This window comes from Sus scrofa, chromosome 2 (assembly GCF_054392235.1).
Source record: "Sus scrofa isolate SSC_HxYL_T2T_F1_AM1 chromosome 2, Sscrofa_HxYL_maternal_Yorkshire_Landrace_v2.0, whole genome shotgun sequence".
Taxonomy (NCBI): Eukaryota; Metazoa; Chordata; class Mammalia; order Artiodactyla; family Suidae; genus Sus; species Sus scrofa.
Genome location: NC_139384.1, coordinates 67,590,348 through 67,608,713, shown reverse-complemented (window position 1 = coordinate 67,608,713; position 18,366 = coordinate 67,590,348). Strand labels below are relative to the sequence as shown.

The 18,366-nt window shown below is 47.6% G+C and overlaps 1 protein-coding gene across 22 annotated transcripts in view; it reads left to right on the top strand.

Annotated features, from left to right (window-relative positions):
* GATAD2A (GATA zinc finger domain containing 2A) overlaps positions 1–18,366 on the top strand; it is a 101,626-nt gene that overhangs the window by 11,522 nt on the left and 71,738 nt on the right. For 3 of the 22 annotated variants that reach the window (XM_085012205.1, XM_085012213.1, XM_005654919.4), the window contains exon 2: positions 17,934–18,033. The exons of 16 other annotated variants lie outside the window; for them this stretch is intronic. The gene's annotated coding sequence lies outside the window, so the exon portion shown is untranslated. Of the gene's footprint in view, positions 1–17,635; positions 17,698–17,933; positions 18,066–18,366 lie in introns of those variants that run through there. 3 more of the 22 variants (XM_085012202.1, XM_085012214.1, XM_085012203.1) reach the window with 2 other exon arrangements.

Genomic DNA, 18,366 nt, shown 5'->3' with positions numbered 1-18,366 from the left:
GCGCGGAAAAGTGAGAGCAAGCGAGTTCTACTCCTTGTATTCCGGGAGCGTCTTCATCGCGCTGCCCTGGAAAGTTCCGCGCTCCGACGCTGCCCGGGCACGTGGGGGCCGAGCCGGGCGGGGGTCCTGGAAAGTCGCGGCGTCGCCCCCCTTCCTCCTGCGCTCCCTCTGGGGCCGGGGGAGGGGCAGGGCAGCGAGGCGCCGCTTTCTAGCGGCCGGGACTCGCGGGGAGGGGGGCGGCGGCACGTGGGCGCGCTGGGCGGGGGTCCCGGGCGGGAGGTGGGGGTCGTAGGCGGGCGGGGCCGCGGCGCTGAACCCCGCGGCGACGGCGACGGCGGCTGCAGATCCCGTGTCAGAATAAGAGTCCCCGCGCGCCCACGCCTGCAGGGCCGGTCCTCCCCCTTGCCCGCGCCCTTCTTGCCTGACCCTGGGAGCCGCGGGACCCTTCCCCCATCTGGGTTCCAGCTTTTCACGGGGCCCTACACTTTAAATTTGCCTCCCCATCTAGGCGTTGGCTGTATTGATTTCTTTTTTCCCACCTGGAAAGGGTCGGCATCAGTGACTAGACAGCTGCAGCTGGCCTTTTAAAGGGATTATTGCCAAGAGTCGGAATTGATCACTTCAACAAGGAAAGGCTTATGGGCAGGGCCCTACCCTAAAGCTGATTGACACTTGGTGTGTGCATAAATACCGGGACCCAGAAATGAATGGGGACTCCTCCCTTAGGAACTGAATGACACGTTGGGTGCACGTTTCTGCCCTGCCCTGGGAATTTTGCACGGACTGCTTAATTTTGTGTATCTGACCCTACGCCTTTAGGTGTGTAGTTCATCCTTATCTTAAGAGCTTTGGATTCTTTAGCTCAAAGTCCGAGTGAGTCACTTGAGTCTTTAATTTTTCTCTCTTCCTCACCCTTTTACTTCTCTCAATTTTCTTTGGAGTACACAGTACTGGTTAAGTCTCTGGTTTTGTGTGTCTTTTTCTCGCAGTGACACCACCTTCTGGCTGTGGCAGTACGGAGAAACTGAGGGACACACAGCCTTCTGTTCAATTGCTTCAGTCCTCAGACCCACTGTCCTGTTGATGTTCTCTTTCCTCTGGTAGTGGTTACAAGTTTTCTTTTAAGTTAGTTTGTGTAAACTGGTGTTTGCTGGCACCAGGTCAGTTCGCTAGCTAAGATCAGTATCTTATTAGATCTGACAACAAGTGTGGAGGAGGGCTAATCATTACTGGCCCCAGTTTGATTTAAGAGCCTACTGTGTGCCAAGCACAGGCATATTTCAGTACTCCTACTAATCTTATGGGAGGGGCAGGTATAGTCTCCACTTTACAGATGAGGAAACTGAAGCTTCCAGAGACTAGGTTGCTTGCTCAAGACTGCGGAGTGGAGAGGCAGAGCTAGGTTTGTACCTGCCCTCTGGGGGCACCAGAGCCCAGGGATGCGCCTGTTTACAAGGCCAGTCTGTGAGTTTTTTCCTGGGAGCCTCTAAAACACAACCTCTGCTTGCAGTTTGGGGATGACCTGGTGACACCATTTCCAGCCCTGCTTTGTCCTCAGAGAGCAGAGTTACCTGCTGGCTTTTAGGAATCAAGCCGCAGAGTCACCCCTTTGCTTCTGTAGCCCATAACTCAGAAAAGTTGACCTTTTTCTAGAGGAAGCAGTTTAGCTTGGGGATTTTTGAGAGTGATATGCTAGACCCTCTCCTAACTCCCTTTCTCTTTCATCCCTATCACTCTCCTAAAATTCTGAAGCTGATGTTTACAGAGGAGTACCTCTCATCTTGGATGCGGTGTAGAGAATAGGATGGCTCCTGTATTAATGATTTGGAGGCATTGTTATTTTGGCTCAGATGACATCATTTTTTTAAATGTCAAGTCATCTCTATTAATGCCGTATCATTTGTTGGCTCCTACAATCTTATATTTTGATAGCTAGGAAAAAAGTAATGCTGCCCTTGGTAGAAAAAAATCCTGGAAGGATTTGTACAAAGATGTCAACAAAATCTTTGGGTTAGGGTTAAGTAGTAATAGTTTTTTTTCCCACAAACTTTTTGGTGTCTGTATTTTATGATTTTTATTTTATTTTTTTATTTTTTGTCTTTTTAGGGCCGCACCCACGGCATATGAAGGTTCCCAGGCTAGGGGTCCAATTGAAGCTACAGCTGCTGGGCTATGCCAGAGCCACAGCAACGCCAGATCTGAGCCTCGTCTGTGATCTACACCACAGCTCACGGCAACGCTGGATCCTTAACCCACTGAGCGAGGTCAGGGATCAAACCTGCCACTTCATGATTCCTAGTCGGATTTGTTTCCGCTGCACTGTGACGGGAACTCCTAATTTTTTTTTTTTTAAATAAGGATCATTTATTTATTTTTTAGGGCCGCACCCTCACCCATGGCACATGGAAGTTCCCAGGCTAGGGGTCAAATCAGAGCTGCAGCTACCAGCCTACACCACAGCCACAACAACTCCAGATCCAAGTTGAGTCTGCGACCAACACCACAGCTTATGGCAATGCTACGCCACAGCCACAGCAATGCGGGATCCGAGCCACGTCTGCGACCTACGACCTACACCACAGGTCACGGCAATGCCGGATCCTTAACCCACTGAGCAAGGCCAGGGATCGAACTCACAACCTCATGGTTCCTAGTCGGATTCGTTAACCACTGTGCCACGACGGGAACTCCTGGCAATGCTGGATTCTTAACCCACTGAGCAAGGCTAGGGATCAAACCTGCATCCTTATGGATACTAGTTCGGGTTTGTTACCGCTGAGCCACAGCGGGAACTCCAGGAACATTTTAAATTTAATACAACATTTTATTTTATTTTTTGGCCACACCCAGAGCACGTAGAAGTTCCCAGGTGCAGGGATTGAACCTGTGCCACAGGGACCTGAGCCGCTGGAGTGACAACACTGGATCCTTAACCTCCGTGCCACAAGGGAACTCTGTACATTTTAAAAGCTACAGTTCACAACTCTTTAATAGTTCTTCTCACTTACTTTGCATCAGTTGTAGATTTCTGGCATTGCAAGTAGTGATTTGTGTATTGATTTATTCGATAAATACCAATGTGCAAACTGTGCCTCTGGCACTGTGCTAGGCATCCCTGCTCAGTGGAGTTTACTGTAAGATAAGTGGGAGAGAAATCATTACTAATCTCATAAACTTGGAAAAACTTACAGGGCCAGGGAAAGAACTGCAGTGGCTCATGTTGCTTTGGAGGCTTGGGTTGGTTTTATCCCCGGCCTGGCATAGTGGGTTAAAGGATCCAACATTGCGCCGCTGTGAGTTCGATTCAGTCCCAGGCCTGGGAACTTATATGTGCCATGCATATGGCCATTTAAAAAAAAAAAAAAAGTGACCTGCAAAGTCTTGAACATATCAATTTCTGAGAGACAAAACTATAATGCCCTTACCACTGAATCTAGTTAAGGACTGTCATGTGTTAACTTCTCAAAGTGTGGGCAACTCAAATGCTCATCTAGAGAACTACTTGTTTAGATTTGGTGTGTTTCTGTGCCATCAAATGGAACAGACAAGGCTATTTTCCCTAGACTTTTCTTTCCCCTCGTTAATAGAGTTAATTTATGCTCATTGTAGAAAACTAGGAAGATTATTGAAACAAGTGAGTAGGTGAGGTCTTCATGAGCAGTCATCCTGGGGTAATAGAGCATCATTGGGATTTCCTTGTAACAGTTGTTGAGTGGGGAAGTGCAGCAGAACCAGAAGAACAAGTTGGCAGTGTCATAGTTTGAGGCTTACAGAACTGTGCTGCCTGCTAAGTGTGGTTGTTTATTAGAATGGATGCTGTTATCTGAGCCGTTTTAGGAGGTAAGTTAGACAGTCTGGCCTTAGATTGCTATTCTTTCAGGCAACAAACTTTATTTTTTGTCTTTTTAGGGCTGCGCCTGTGGCACATGAAGGTTCCCAGGCTAGGGGTCTAATTGGAGCTGTTGCTGTTGGCCTACACCACAGCCACAGCAATGCGGGATCCAAGCCGAATCTGCGACCTACACCACAGCTCCCGGCAATGCTGGATCCTTAACCCGCTGAGCAAGGCCAGGGATTGAACCTGCAACCTCATCGTTCCTAGTTGGATTTGTTTCCCCTATGCCAACACGGGAACGCCAACAAAACTTATTTTATATGCGAACTGCAACACTACATCTTTTCCTTGAGTTAGGAAGGCAGCATGTTAAGAAGGTAGAGATTTAAAAAAAAAAAAAAAAAAAAAAAGACGGGAGTTGAAGTGGTGGCAGTGAGGCGGAAGTAGTGAGACTGGTGTTATTATAAACAAAAGTACCAGCCGGGGGCAGATCTAGCATATTTATGGATTCTGGAAAACATGATCCAGGACTTTTTAGTCAAGAGGAATGTCAAACCGTGTGCTTTTTGCCCCTCCCCTTGCTTTTTAGGCTGTATTTTTGACCTCTTTTTGTCTGAAGAAAATGTAGGTTAGTCTTTTGGAAGGCACAGAGACTTACTCTAATTGAATACCTGCAGGTAGCCTTAGGAAGTGACTGAGGATCCTCCAGAACCCTCCAGGGTATGTGGGAAAGGGTCTTTGCAGCTTCAGTGCACTGCACCCACTTTTCTCTTTTCTTCACAAAAGTACTTGTTTTACAGGGGAGTTTGTCAGGGGCCTTGCTTTCCTGTTCCCCTCATTCCCAGTTCTTGGATTCCTTACATGAAAAGGACTGAAGACTTAATATCCCTCCAAGGAACACAGGCCAGCATCTGAGGTAGAATGTGCTGGCAAGGGATGGGCGATACCCGAAAGGGGACTTCCAGCAATTTGAGACTGGAGTTTGGGGGAAGGTTTTGAAGCTATGGGACTTTGAGTTTGCATGGCCTCAGAGATAGCCAGGTGCAGCTGCAGTCAGGGGCAGGGAGGGAAAGGGGCAGAGGCAGTGTGAAATTTGAGAGAAAGTCTTCATTTGTTTGAAGACTCCTTCAGTCATTCCTCCTGCATATCTGTCTTCAGACCTGACACCACTTGACCTGCCTTGCTGGTCAGGTCTTTTGGTTTAAACCTTTAAGGCTAGCTCAACCTGGAGTCCCTGTTGTGGCTTAGCAGTAATGAAGTAGTTTCTGTTAGGATGTGGTTTTGATTCCTGGCCTTGATCAGTGGGTTAAAGGATCTGGCGTTACCATGAGCTGTGGTGTAGGTTGCAGACGAGGCTTGCTTGGATCTGGCATTGTTGCTGCTGTGGCATAGGCCGGGAGCTATAGCTCTATTTTGACCTCTAGCCTGGGAACTTTGATTGCCCGTGGTGCAGCTCTAAGAAGACAAAAGAAAAACAAAAAAACCCCTTAATTCATCCTAAAGGTAATACCTCTGAGCAAACTTTTAAAAAATACTGCTGCAGAATGATGGCCACTTGGCTCCTGGTTCTGGGGAGGCTGTGAGCCAGTTCCTGGGCAGTAGTTCCCTGTAGGGTGTTGTGGGCCGCCCTGGCTTTGCCTTAGGTTAGGTGTGAGCTTCACCTGGCCACTTATTAGGGACTTGACCAAGTTAGTGACTTGACCTCTTCCCCATTTCTATAAAGGAGGTAGTAATGGCTACCTTGAATGGCTGAGTTGGGAGTGAGATAATAAATACAAGTGGTATGGAACAGCCCCTAGTGTGTACCTGCTCAATTAATTGGAGTTCATTGAGTGCACCATTGCAACTAGAACAGGTGAGGCAGAGCCCCAAAGCATTAATGACTGCTCTGCTTGTCGTGTGTAGAGCACCTCCATGCTTGTGGGACAAACTAATCACTGTCTGTTATGTGCCTGTCCTTAACATTTCGGTTGGAAGAAGATGAAGTCTCTACAGAGGCTGATAGGGTCACTTTGCTAATTTTTCTACAGCTGGGACTGGGCTCCAGTCTTTCTGATTTCACACTATGAAGGTTTTTCCCACTAGCCTTGGTGCCTCCCTGGAGATTGAGAATGGCTGGATTGGCGGTTCCTTACCAGGGCAAAGGAGATAACAGCTCGTTTTTCTGACCCTGGGCTTGCTGAACCACACATCCTGACTTTTAGGGACAGCTCCTCCATCTGTAAGATGGCAAGATGTTTGTTTGGTAGGCAGATCTCTCATGGGGTCTTCCCTTTGAGAACCAGGAGGGGCCCCTGTACCTCTAGCTTTGTCCCTGAGTGGACTCTGGGGTGGGGTGGAAGTAGGTTGCAGTGGCAAATGGGAGGGACTGGCCCCGAATCCTGTCCTTTTTCTGCACTTACAGCTCTCTAGCCGGCTTGGAAATTTGACAGATCTGACTATAGCTTACTGTTCTTTGGCTTATGGGCAGGTTGCCTAGCCACAGCTTTCCCATTGATAGATGGGGACTGTATCCTTAACTTCATGGGATGGCTGTGAGGGCAAGTGAGAAATGTTTGAAAGTAGTCAGGGGTATCCCAGCCCTTGCTTCTTCACTTATCTCTGAGACAAAATTCTTCTCTGCCCAGATAACAACATGATGATCCCCCCTGGGGTTTCACATCTCAATTACTACATACAATGAAACACTCAGATGGAAAAGCTAGATTTTCCTTAACAGAATCCCACCATAACCTAACAATTTGGAGGTCTTCAAAACTCATTGTAAGGAGATCTCACCTCAAAAGTTTGGTTAGGTTATCTGGAAGGGAAATGAAAAAATTTGTGGTCTTAAATCTGCATATAATCCCAATATAACATTTCCTCCAATCCTAGTTGTTTTGTGCAATTAGCCTTTGAGTCAGTGGCTGTTAAACTTTACTCAACACAATCTTACTTTAGAGGCAGGTGCTCACCATGACCTTGGAGGTGAACAGGTTTCAGGCCAATATGTCACTTGAATTTCCATTGGTGGACTTTTGTGGCAGTAATATCAGATTTTCATTTTTCTTGTGTGTGTTGGGCAGGCTCACTGCCAGCTGGTTCTGAAAACTTTTGCTTGTTAACAACTTTAATATATCCACTAAGGAAACATGTTTTTTTGCAGATGCTCAATGGTTTGGGAAAGGTAGGAACATGGCACACTGAATCCTTGGTTTGAAGGCATTGATTGAATTGGTTGAGTCACTGCAGACTCTTGATATTCTCAGGACTTTCATATCATTGATAGAACACTTGAACTTCATTTTCTGTTCTCTCCTGTATTATTCTTGTGCATGTAAAGGGTTAATACCAACCCCTTTCAAAGGCAGACAGTTCTTTCAGAGGATTCTGGAGTCGGATCCCTCCCTGGGATTCTCATACCTACTGGAAGCCTGGGCGATTTCGAGGGTTTGATTAGTGTTTTCCTTAACACTTTTGTTTGATTAGTTGACCTTCTCAGCAGTTTGTATGTGGGTCATCTCTCTGCTGCCTCCCCTCCCAAACCTTTAAAGTTTTTATTGTTGAAACTTTTTATCTCTTTCAACCTTACAGGCAACATTTCCTGATACTAAAGTCTGGGGAGGAGGCAGGAACCTCAGGTGTCTGTAGTAGACATTGCTTGGTCTGCTTTTGAAGCTTTCTTGGTCAAGGATATCAGCAGATTGGGTCTGGATTGACACGTAATTGCAGCCTTACTGTCCATTTATATTTGTCAGGCAGAGCATTAGAAATGTAACTATTTTTGGTCCCTGGGCAACAGGCAAGTTTAACACTCACCTGAGACTAGCTTGCTTCTGTGTGCTGTTTTGCTGAACTTAGCAGGCAGCATTCAGACTTCAAGAAGAGTTGCAGCAGCCCTTGATGTTACAAATTGGAAACTGAGGACTGAAAGAAGGGGTGGCCTGCCTTGGGTTTCCTTGCAGAAGAGAGGGGAATATAGATCTGTGTTCCCTCCTGGAGCTTCTAGTTTGATCTCACTCATCCTTATTTTTCCATGGCAATTTTTTATTTTTATATTTTTTGTCTTTTTGTCTTTTTGCCATTTCTTGGGTCACTTCCGTGGCATATGAAGGTTCCCAGGCTAGGGGTTGAATTGGAGCTGTAGCTGCCGGCCTATGACAGAGCCACAGCAACGTGGGATCCAAGCCGCATCTGCAACCTACACCACAGCTCACGGCAACGCTGGATCCTTAACCCACTGAGCCATGCCAGGGATCAAACTTGCAACCTTATGGTTCTTACTCGGATTCGTTAACCACTGAGCCACGACGGGAACTCCAGTATTTTCTGTTTTGTTTTAGGTTCTTCTTCCTTTTATTTATAGAGGTCCATTGACAGGTTTCTTTCCTCAAGACTGTCTTTTGAGGTCATCATGATGTCTCTAATGTGAGGATGGGACAGGACACAGCAGAAAACTCAGGGTGCTTCTGGACGCTCAGGGCTGTCTTTATTTTTTACTTACTTATTTTTTTGTCTTCTTGCCTTTTTCTAGGGCTGCACCTGCAGCATATGGAGGTTCCCAGGCTAGGGGGTCTAATCAGAGCTATAGCTACCCGCCTACGCCAAAGCCACAGCAACACCAGATCAGAGCCGCATCTTCGACCTACACCACAGCTCATGGCAACGCTGCATCCTTAACCCACTGAGTGAGGCCAGGGATCGAACCCACGTCCTCATGGATCTTAGTCAGGTTCATTAACTACTGAGCCACAATGGGAACTCCAGAGCTGGCTATTTTTTAAAAAGTTGTTTGAGGAGTTCCTGTTGTGGCTTAATGGGTTAAGAACCTGACTCGTATCCATGAAGATGAGGGTTTAATCTCTGGCTCCGCTCAGTGGGTTAAAGATCTGGTGTTGCTCCGAGCTATGGTGTAGGTCACAAACCTGGCTTGGATCCCAAGTTGCTGTGGCTGTGGAGTAGGCCGGCAGCTGTAGCTCTGATTCACCCCTAGCTGGAACTTCCATATGCTGCACCTGCAGCCCTAAAAAAAAAAAGTTATCTTAGGAATTCCTGTCATGGCTCAGCTGTAACCAACCTGACTAGTATCCATGAGGACGTTGGTTCAACCCCTGGCCTTGCTCAGTGGGTTAAGCTTCCAGCATTGCCATGAGCTGTGGTGTAGGTCTCAAACACGGTCTGGATCCTTCATTGCTGTGCCTGTGGTCTAGGCTGGCAGCTACAGTCCCAATTCAACCCTTAGCCTGGGAACTTCCATATGCTGTGGGTGCAGTCCTAAAAAGACAAAAAACAAAAGGTTTTTAAAAAAGCTAACCTATTAGGAGTTACTTGGTAGCATAGTAGGTAAGGATTTGGTGTTGTCACTGCTGTGGCTTGAGTTTGATCCCTGGCCCTGAAACTTCTGTATGCCCTGGGCATGCCCTCCCTCCCTCCAAAAAAAGTTAACCCATTGACATTTAAGAGCTTAAACTACTCTGATAGGTGCCTCATGGAGTGAAATGGCAGCACTGGCTGCTCATCACCACACAGTGAAATGACCAGAGCTGGAGATGCTGGCTGTAGGAGTCTGTAAGCAGAGCCAGCTGGCTGAGATGGGTGCCAGAGATGTACTTTTGGCCACATGGTTCCAGCTCCAGGTCAGCTCCTCAGGTTGTGAGTAGCCCACATTCTGCTGAAGTGCATTATACAAATATAATTTTTGTTATATGCCATGATGTGAGAAAGATGGGGTGTCTGATCTGTGCCCTCCATGCACACTATTCTGAGAAGAGATGGTTTCCTTGGTCCCAGGGTCCTATAGCTATTGTGGAGAAGGTTCATTGGGCTGGACTAGACTGTTCACAAGGAGTGTTCCCTGCACTGGAGTAACAGGAAGGGTTGGAGTTGGCAGATCACCCTCTTGGACCTCAGGGTTTATGGAAAATCTTAGTGGAGAAGAAAGTTGAAAAATGGTTATTGTTGAAGTTCCTGCTGTGGTGCAGCAGGTTAAGGATCCAGCGTTGTCTCTGCAGTGTTTCTGGTCACTGCTGGCCCAGCTCAGTGGGTTAAGGATCCGGACTTGCTGCAGCTGTGGCATAGATCAGCGTTGTGGCTCAGATTCCATCCCTGGCCCAGGAACTCTCGTATGCTGCAGGTGCAGGGAAAAAAAAAAAAAAGGTGTTATTATTGATGATCTTAGATGGAAGGCTGTTTACACTTGATCCTAAAAGCGTAGAGAGCCCTGAGGTTTGTGAGGAGGAACATGTATACTTGACACGGTCAGGGAAGTCAGTGAGGTAAAAGGGCCGTTGATAAGAGGCAGACATGAACTAACATGGCCTTGAATTTACCTAATGCAGAATAAAAGGCAGAGACAGGTGCCAGAGACACTGTGTGTGGAGATGGGGTGGGAGGTTGACTGGATACCAGGGGTTGAGGACAAGTCATCTGTCCATTCAGTGGCTGGGATCCCTTCCTTGCTTGGCCCATCCTCTGCCCCGAGTTCTGGTGATGCATGAGATGGCCTGTTTCTGTCCTTGAGAATCTATCTGCTACATAAGCGAGGGTGCCCTGGGAAAGAGGAAGAATGGGGCAGCAGCGTGTCTCAGAGGTGGCAGCTGAGTGAGGACTGGAAGGTGACACAGGCCTTGAGGTAGTGGGTCTTCAGTTTTAAGGGTGCTGAGTTGGAGCAAAGGTGAGGTGAGCTGGGTCCTGGAGAGGATGGCCCGAGATTGTGTCTACTGACTGGGAGAAGGTGAGCATTAGTGAGACAGCCCAGCCTGTGGCTCTGGATGGCTGATATTTGCTTCACTTGGAGAACACAGTGGTTGAAGTCTAGCAATCCTGTGTAACCATCAGGATCCAGGACCCTCATGAACTGGAGGGGTGTGTCTTTGACCCTGCCACCTCTCAGGTGGCTCTGGGGGCTGAGTGAAGAACTTGATTTGTCCTTATGTCTCGTCCTCCCCAAACTAATAGTGCTTTTTTTTTTTTTTTTTTTTTTGTCTTTTTGTCTCTGTTGTTGTTGTTGTTGCTGTTGTTGCTATTTCTTGGGCCGCTCCCGCGGCATATGGAGGTTCCCAGGCTAGGGGTTGAATCGGAGCTGTAGCCACCGGCCTACGCCAGAGCCACAGCAACGCGGGATCCGAGCCACATCTGCAACCTACACCACAGCTCACGGCAACGCCGGATCGTTAACCCACTGAGCAAGGGCAGGGACCGAACCCGCAACCTCATGGTTCCTAGTCGGATTCGTTAACCACTGCGCCACGACAGGAACTCCTAATAGTGCTTTGTGTTACATGAAAGTGTGATAAATAGCAGATGAAAGATTAGAGTATCTGAGGGACTGTTTCATATATACAAATTTGTTCTACTCTGTTCCCAAGAATGAAGCAATAACGGATGGAAATTAGAGGGATACAACCCTTAATAGCCTGAGAAGGAGCTTTGTAGCAGTTAGAGGGACCAGGAAGAGGCTTGATGTGATTCTTGTGTCCTGGGGTGCTGGTTGGTAATCAGCATTTTATGGATTCTGAGAATTTTCCAGCTTGAGGTTTTGGACACTTCCAGACAGATCTAGAGTGATTAAGAAGATTCTCTGAAAAATCCACATGAATTATTCCAACAGCTGCTGCTTCCTAGTTTGAGAAAGTTTCCCGGTTTCATACATTACTGAAATGTTTTCAAATGCTGACTTTTCTGGCAGAGTTCAGGGGAGAAGACGGTTGGGTGTCCTGCCGAATGACATCACTGGTTTTGAGAGTAGGGAGGGTTTTGGACTCAGAAAGGAGAGAGGCCTTGGGGATTTGGCATTTGGAAGAAAATGGCTTGCATCCGAGAGTGGCTTCTGCCTGGTGATGACCAAGATAACATCAGGGTCCTGATTTTTGAAGTCGAGGGTAGGAATGAGGAATCTGGTAAGTTAGATGAGGGCAGCAGCCTGGTGCCTCATGTGCAGTAGCTCAGCATGTTCCTTGGCTATCACACCTTAGGAAGCCCTCCCTGCAGGACCTGGGCTGTCCTCCAAGCTCCATGTCCCCTGGGCCATGTGTCTTCTGCTGTCCTTGCTCTCATTGCTGTGTCAGTGGCCAGGGAACCTGTCTTCTCACTGGTCTGTGTCTGTTCTGTTCCTTGCCTCACGTGTGAGTGCTGTCTTGTTCTGATGGAAGGAAAGAAGATAATTCTGCACACGTGCTCTATGCCGAGAATCCCTGGTTTGCTCTGAGATGTGCTAAGAGTATGGTTGACTTGCACGTACATCTCACACCGTGAAGATGAAAAAGTCCTAGTTTATGACTCAGGCTGCGGTGTTGATCAGATCCTTTAAGCTCCTTTCCTTGGCTTGTACCCTGGCAGGTAGTGGCTCAGAATATGTATTGTCAATCTCTGAGGGTTTTAGTGCCTTTTACGGAAGATGAAGACGCACTCGAGTCTTTGAATTTGCTGTGTGGAATAAGGGTTTGCACAACAAGGCTCAATCTTCCAGGAGGTTTCCAGCAATTCAGTAAAAGGTTAAGTCAGTGTGCTCTTACAAGAGGAATTGAAGGTGTGTTGCTCATTGCTTTAGGAAAATTTCCCAGAGCTTTAGGAAGGATCCAGCCTTAGGATGGTTTTAGAGTCAGACTGTCTTGAGGCGGTTCAGATTTGAGCCTGGGTCTGGGAGATGGCTGACCTGTGCCTGGATCCCTATTTAACTTCTTTAATCTTGAGACCCTGGCCTATCACCTTGACTTCTCTCAGCCTCCGTTTTCTCACCTGTCAAGTATGGGCATCAGTGATAGTCAGTCCCTCATGTGAACTGTGAGTAGCATTGGTAGTACCTCATTATGTGGTTATGAGGATTAAATGAAATCAGGCATGTAAAGTACTGGCACCATGCCTCACACCAAATAAAGAATTCAATAATTGTTAGCCACTGTTACAGTTTTCTTTTTCCTCATTTAGTAACAAAATCTCTTGTCAGCGTGTTAATCACTTACTTAAAGAGAATCACTTCAAGAGAATCACTTTTCTCTGTTCCTGACATTGTTGTCTGGGCTTTTCTGCAGTGGTTTGAATCTCTGTGCCCAGTGGTAGCTTTCTCAATGAAGAGTCAGACCCTCCCTCTTTTGTGCCACCAAAGCCTGATGAGCACTGATGAGGAGTTCTGGATCATGGAGGACAGCGGAGCCCCCCACTCTAACAGCAGTGTCATTGAGGTGTTGGGAACCGACCTGCAGGACCTGGGTCTCAGGCTGGATCTTTGTGTTGGATGGTTAGGTGGACCTGGGTCTGTGTGAGGTGGCAAGTGACAGAGCACGACAGTGGGGTGGGCCTAGGAGGAGGCTGAAAGGTCCTCTGCAAAGCTGGCAGTCTTTGAATTTGCCGTATGGAATGAGGGTTTGCACAACAACCCCTCTCCCCCTTGCCCCTGTGGCACTGCCCCTCCTCTCCTTCTCCTTGTACCTTTTGATCTTGCTGGCCTTGCAGCCCCCTTTCAGAGAGGGCTAGTGGTCTGTGACTTGAGGTGACTTCCCAGGGGATGTCTTGCTTGGTTTGAGTTGTATTGGCAGGACTGTGCTTTGAGGACATTGGAGTAAGGTGGACTTTTTGGGCTGCTTGGGAACCTGAACCCCACTTAGGACAGTGTTTCTCTGGAATGTGATCTGTGTTCTTAATAACTGACAGCTTAGAAGTGTACCTTTGTCTGGAGGAAAAGTGCCATGTGGTGGTCTATATATATATATATATATTGGTTCTGTGTGCACACATGCATTTGCTTGTACATGTGTGTGATGGCTCTATATGTACTGGTGTGTGTGTGTGCGAGGGCCCCTCCAGCTGGAGTGTAGCCTGACACAGGCAGGAACTCTAGTGTTTTTATAAAGAGGAAAGACATTTCAGTCCAAGTTGGATGTGGGCTTCGTATGTCAGAGTCTTGCATTTTGTGAGGTTCCTGGCTTACTCTGGAGTGAGTCTCACGAAGGCAACGTTCCACTGAGGGCACAGTCCAAGACTGGTCCTTGCAGGTTTCTTTGTTAAGACTGAGATTCACATGACATTTGCATTGTACTTAATAGCACATCAGTTGTAGTACTGAAATCTCTTACCAGCAAGGAAAATTCTGACTCAAGGTAGCAGAAGCCAAGCATATTTCAAAATTCTGGTCTTCTTGCTGTTGGATCCCAGGAGGCAGGCCTTTCACTCTTTTAAAGCCTTGATGGGGGCTGGGGGTTTGGCCTTTGCTGCCTCTCTCCTCTTGGAGTAGGCTTCTCCAGGTGTCTGACCCCCAGCACAGTTTCCTTCCTGCTTGCTCCCTTGATACTAGCTCTTTGGCTGAGTTGAGCAGAACTCTTCCCAGCCAGCAAGAGGATAAAGTGATGGGAAATGTCCATTCAGGGTGCTGGGAAGCTCTGATGGCCTAGAGAAGCGCCACATAGTCCACCCTCCCCTCTTCCCTGCTGCCTCCGAGACCTTGGGGAAGCTCTACATCTTCCATCTTGGGCTCAGTTTACTCTATAAGGGCTGGAAGTGATGAGGAGAGTTTGATAGTTCCCTGAAACACCCTCTCTATGGAGCCCCTCTGTTCCTGATGTCCTCTGATAGTGCTTTTTTTGTTGGGTACATTGTCAGGAGATGTGGTGTCTTTTCACGTTATTTCTCAATTTGTTTTTAATTGGCTTGTTAGTGCAAGCCGTGATTTACTGATAGATATTGCCGTTGTTGTGGTTTCTTCCTTTGAACTTCGCAGGATTTTAATCAGTCATGCAATTTTTGTGATTGTTAAAATACAACATCAGAGTTTGTGGCTGTGATGAAGCAGCCTGGGCTGGGAACTACCTTGTTGGCCTGGACCTTGCCATGATGAGGCCTTGGGGCTCCTGGGCTGAATACGTGGCCTCAGTCAGGGCCATCAGTGCTGTGACATGGTTGTTGGATGACTCCAGCCACATCTTAGAAGTTATTAGATGATTTTTACTGTTTGACCTGGCCCCTGACAAATGGTCAGAGGAACTGAATTCTGCTTTTTAGGAAGCTTTGGTGTCACATGGTTGGAGGTTGTTTTGTATTTTTTAAGACCCCCACCATCAGACTGGATTTCCAGAATTCTTCCAAGGCCACCGTTCTGTCCCAAACTCAACGAGGAGGTATCTTGAAGGTTTGACCTTGCTTCCTGGTGTCCTGGAAACTACTACCTTACATAGACCTCAATCATTTATTCCCAGTCTCTTGTTGCCAGCCTGGATGATGGGACCCTTCATGAGGATCCAGGTGGTAGAGGCCACCTGAGGCTGCAGTTGGACAGCTGGTGGGTACTTTCCTCGGCAGTAACCTTTCTCCCAGGAAGTGCCCAAGTGCCACAGGGGCCCTTCCGGTCAGGGATGAGGGGCTAGGGGAGTAGGAGAATGGGCTTTAGAGGTGAAAACTGGAGGGAGGTCCTCTTCCAGACATTATGGTGTGCCTGGTTTGCATTTCTTTGGTGATAATTCTGCCATCCTGCTTGCTGCTGACTGACGAAAATAGTCTTATTTGGACCTTACAAGGATAAGCTATGTGAACTACTGTGAGTAGGACAGGACCATGAAGTTTCTCCCCTCAGGTAGGTATTCATTTGTATACAGTGGGACCAGCCTGTAACACTCCTCCCTTCATGATCTTGAACAAGTCCGCCCTTTTCTATTCCAGTTCCAGAAAGTACAATACTGGTTCTTAAACTTGTGGGAAGCATCTGTCCTAGTTACCAGATTGTGCTGAACTTAGCTGCTTATTCACTGGGACCACCTGTTTGAAGATGGCTAGTGAGGACGTAACATCTAGGCTCAGCCTATGGCCTTCATGTTGGTGCTCAGAAAGACTTACGGTAATTTGCTGGTCTCTGCCATGTCCATGAATATGCAGATCAGGGTTGGTGCCAGTGTCCTCACAGAGATGGGGACTTGGAGAAGGTGCTCAGCTGGTGCTTCACTTCTACTTTCTCAGCACACACAGGCCCACGGCCACCCTGTGCCTGTGACCAGGGCCCTGGACCCTTCATAGGCAGCAGAGGACACCCTGTACATTGGTGAAAGATTCTTGCGTTTCCAGGAGATTATAAGATTATACCTGTGTGATAACTAAGGTGTTGCTTCTTTTTTTTTTTTTTTTTTTAGGAAACTTATGGTTCCTAGTCAGATTTGTTTGTTGTTTGTGCTGTGCCATGACAGGAACTCCAAGGTGTTACTTCTTTAAAAACAAATTCGGGAGTTCCCGTCGTGGCGCAGTGGTTAACGAATCCGACTAGGAACCATGAGGTTGCGGGTTCGATCCCTGCCCTTGCTCAGTGGGTTAACGATCCGGCGTTGCCGTGAACTGTGGTGTAGGTCGCAGACGCGGCTCGGATCCCGCGTTGCTGTGGCTCTGGCGTAGGCCGGTGGCTACAGCTCCAACTCAACCCCTAGCCTGGGAACCTCCATATGCTGTGGGAGCGGCCCAAGAAATAGCAACAACAACAACAACAAATTAAAAAAAAAAAAAAAAAAAAAAAAAACAAATTCGCAGTTCCCATCGTGGCTCAGTGGAAATGAATCTGACTGGCATCTATGAGAAGGATGCAGGTTTGATCCCTGGCCTCACTCGGTGGGTTAAGGATCTGGTGTTGCCGTGAGCTGTGGTGTAGGTTGCAGAAGTATCTTGGATCTGGCATTGCTGTGGCTGTGGTGTAGGCCAGTGGCTACAGCTCTGATTCAACCCCTAGCCTGGGAACCTCCAGATGCTGCGGGTATGGCCCTCAAAAAAAGAAAAAGCGGGGGCGGGGGGGGGACGACGACTCCAGAGGAGTTCCTGCCATGGCGCAGCAGGATTGGTGACATCTCTTCAGTGCCAGGATGCAGGTCAGTCCCTGGCCTGGCACAGTGGGTTCAAAGGTCTGATGTTGCTGCAGCTGTGATGTAGGTCACAACTGCAGCTTGGATCTGATCCCTGGCACAGGAACTCCATAGGTCGTGGGGCAGCCAAAAAACAAAACAAAATAAACAAAACCAAACCAAACTCAAGAAAACTTGCCACAAGAATAGAATGACTGGAGGTTTTCCTTCTTTTTCTTTCTTTCTTTTCTTTGCTTTTTTAGGGCTACCCCCGAGGCTTATGGAAGTTCCCAGGCCAGCAGCAGAATTGGAGCTGCAGCTGCCAGCCTACACCACAGCCACAGTAACACAGGATCGAGCCACATCTGCAACCTGCACCACAGCTCATGGCAATGCCAGACCCCCAAGCCACTTATCAGGGGCAGCGATTGAACCTGAATCCTTATGGATACTAGTTGGATTCATTTTCACTGCACCACAATAGGAATTTCTGAAAGTTTTATTTTTTGACGTGAAAATTAATGCTGATACAGCTGATACAGGTGGTTGAGATGCTGTGTGGCTGGGGGCTGCCTGGATTTTGCCTCTTGGGATTGAGGCCATTGCTGTGATAGCCTCCTGGTTAGGCTACCTGAAATGATGGAGATCTGCATTCGGGGCTTTTTGTGATCCTCACTCTAAAGTTTTTCTATTTCAGTTGGTCCTAGAGATTCAGCTGCCCCCTCAGCCTCCGAGCCTTTATTAGTTGCCACAGGATGACACTGCCTAGTCTGCAGTCACAGGTCATATAGAGACATGTCTGTTTGGAAAGGAGACTACCCTGTTTGCCCAAACCAAACTAGGTGGGGGACCCCAGGAAATTATTTTTGCCCCTTTTCTTATTCTGGAGGAGTTAACCACAGTGATAATTGGGGTGCTCAGGGCATTTCTGTCTGAAGTGATTGACAATGAAATGCCTCCCTCTGTCCGAGTTGAGTTCCCCGAGTGCAGTCACTTGGTGTTACTGGTTTTCCACACAGCATCCGTGGGACTTGGCCACTGTCAAGACTTCCTTGGGCCCGACTCTCCCTCACAAGACAGGTGGGTTTTGTGCTCAGACCTTGGAAGGAGTGTGCAGTATTTCCTTCTTGAGTGACATTGATTGGTTGTGCACTATTTGAGTTAACTGTCCATGTCTCCCTTTCTAGAGTTTGACATGTCTAGAACTAAGGGCTCACACCCCTCGTGGGCCTGTTGTAAGTGTTCCTGAGTCTATCTAGGGTTCTTAAAGGAATAGGTTTGAGTCGTGTTATGATACCTCTGGCTCCTACTTACAGGAGAAGATTGTGCCCAAGACGAGTTAATCATCTTTGTCATCCATCTGAAAGGCATTTCTTTACTCCTTTGGTTCATGGCCGTCAGATGAGGCTGCAATAGGTATGTCCTGAGGAGAGAGAGTGCTTTGGGAGGTAAGAGCTGGGGTGAGGCTTGCTATACTTGAAGTCCTTCTGAAGTGTAACATACTTGGTGCTGCTTTCATCTCATTATTCTAAGTCTTTCCAGTACCTTTTTGTGCAGTTTATTTGGGGAGTAGAGGAAGGACTATTTGATAGTGGAGCATGTCAGGAACCTGATTGCTCTGGGAAACAGGTTTCTAGAGCCATACAGTTTGGTTGTGGGTATACTGGGCCCATGAGCTTTTTGTTCTGTACACATTTAGGTCCCAAAAGGTTAAAATGATTGTCATCCTACCTCAAAGAGACATTGTGC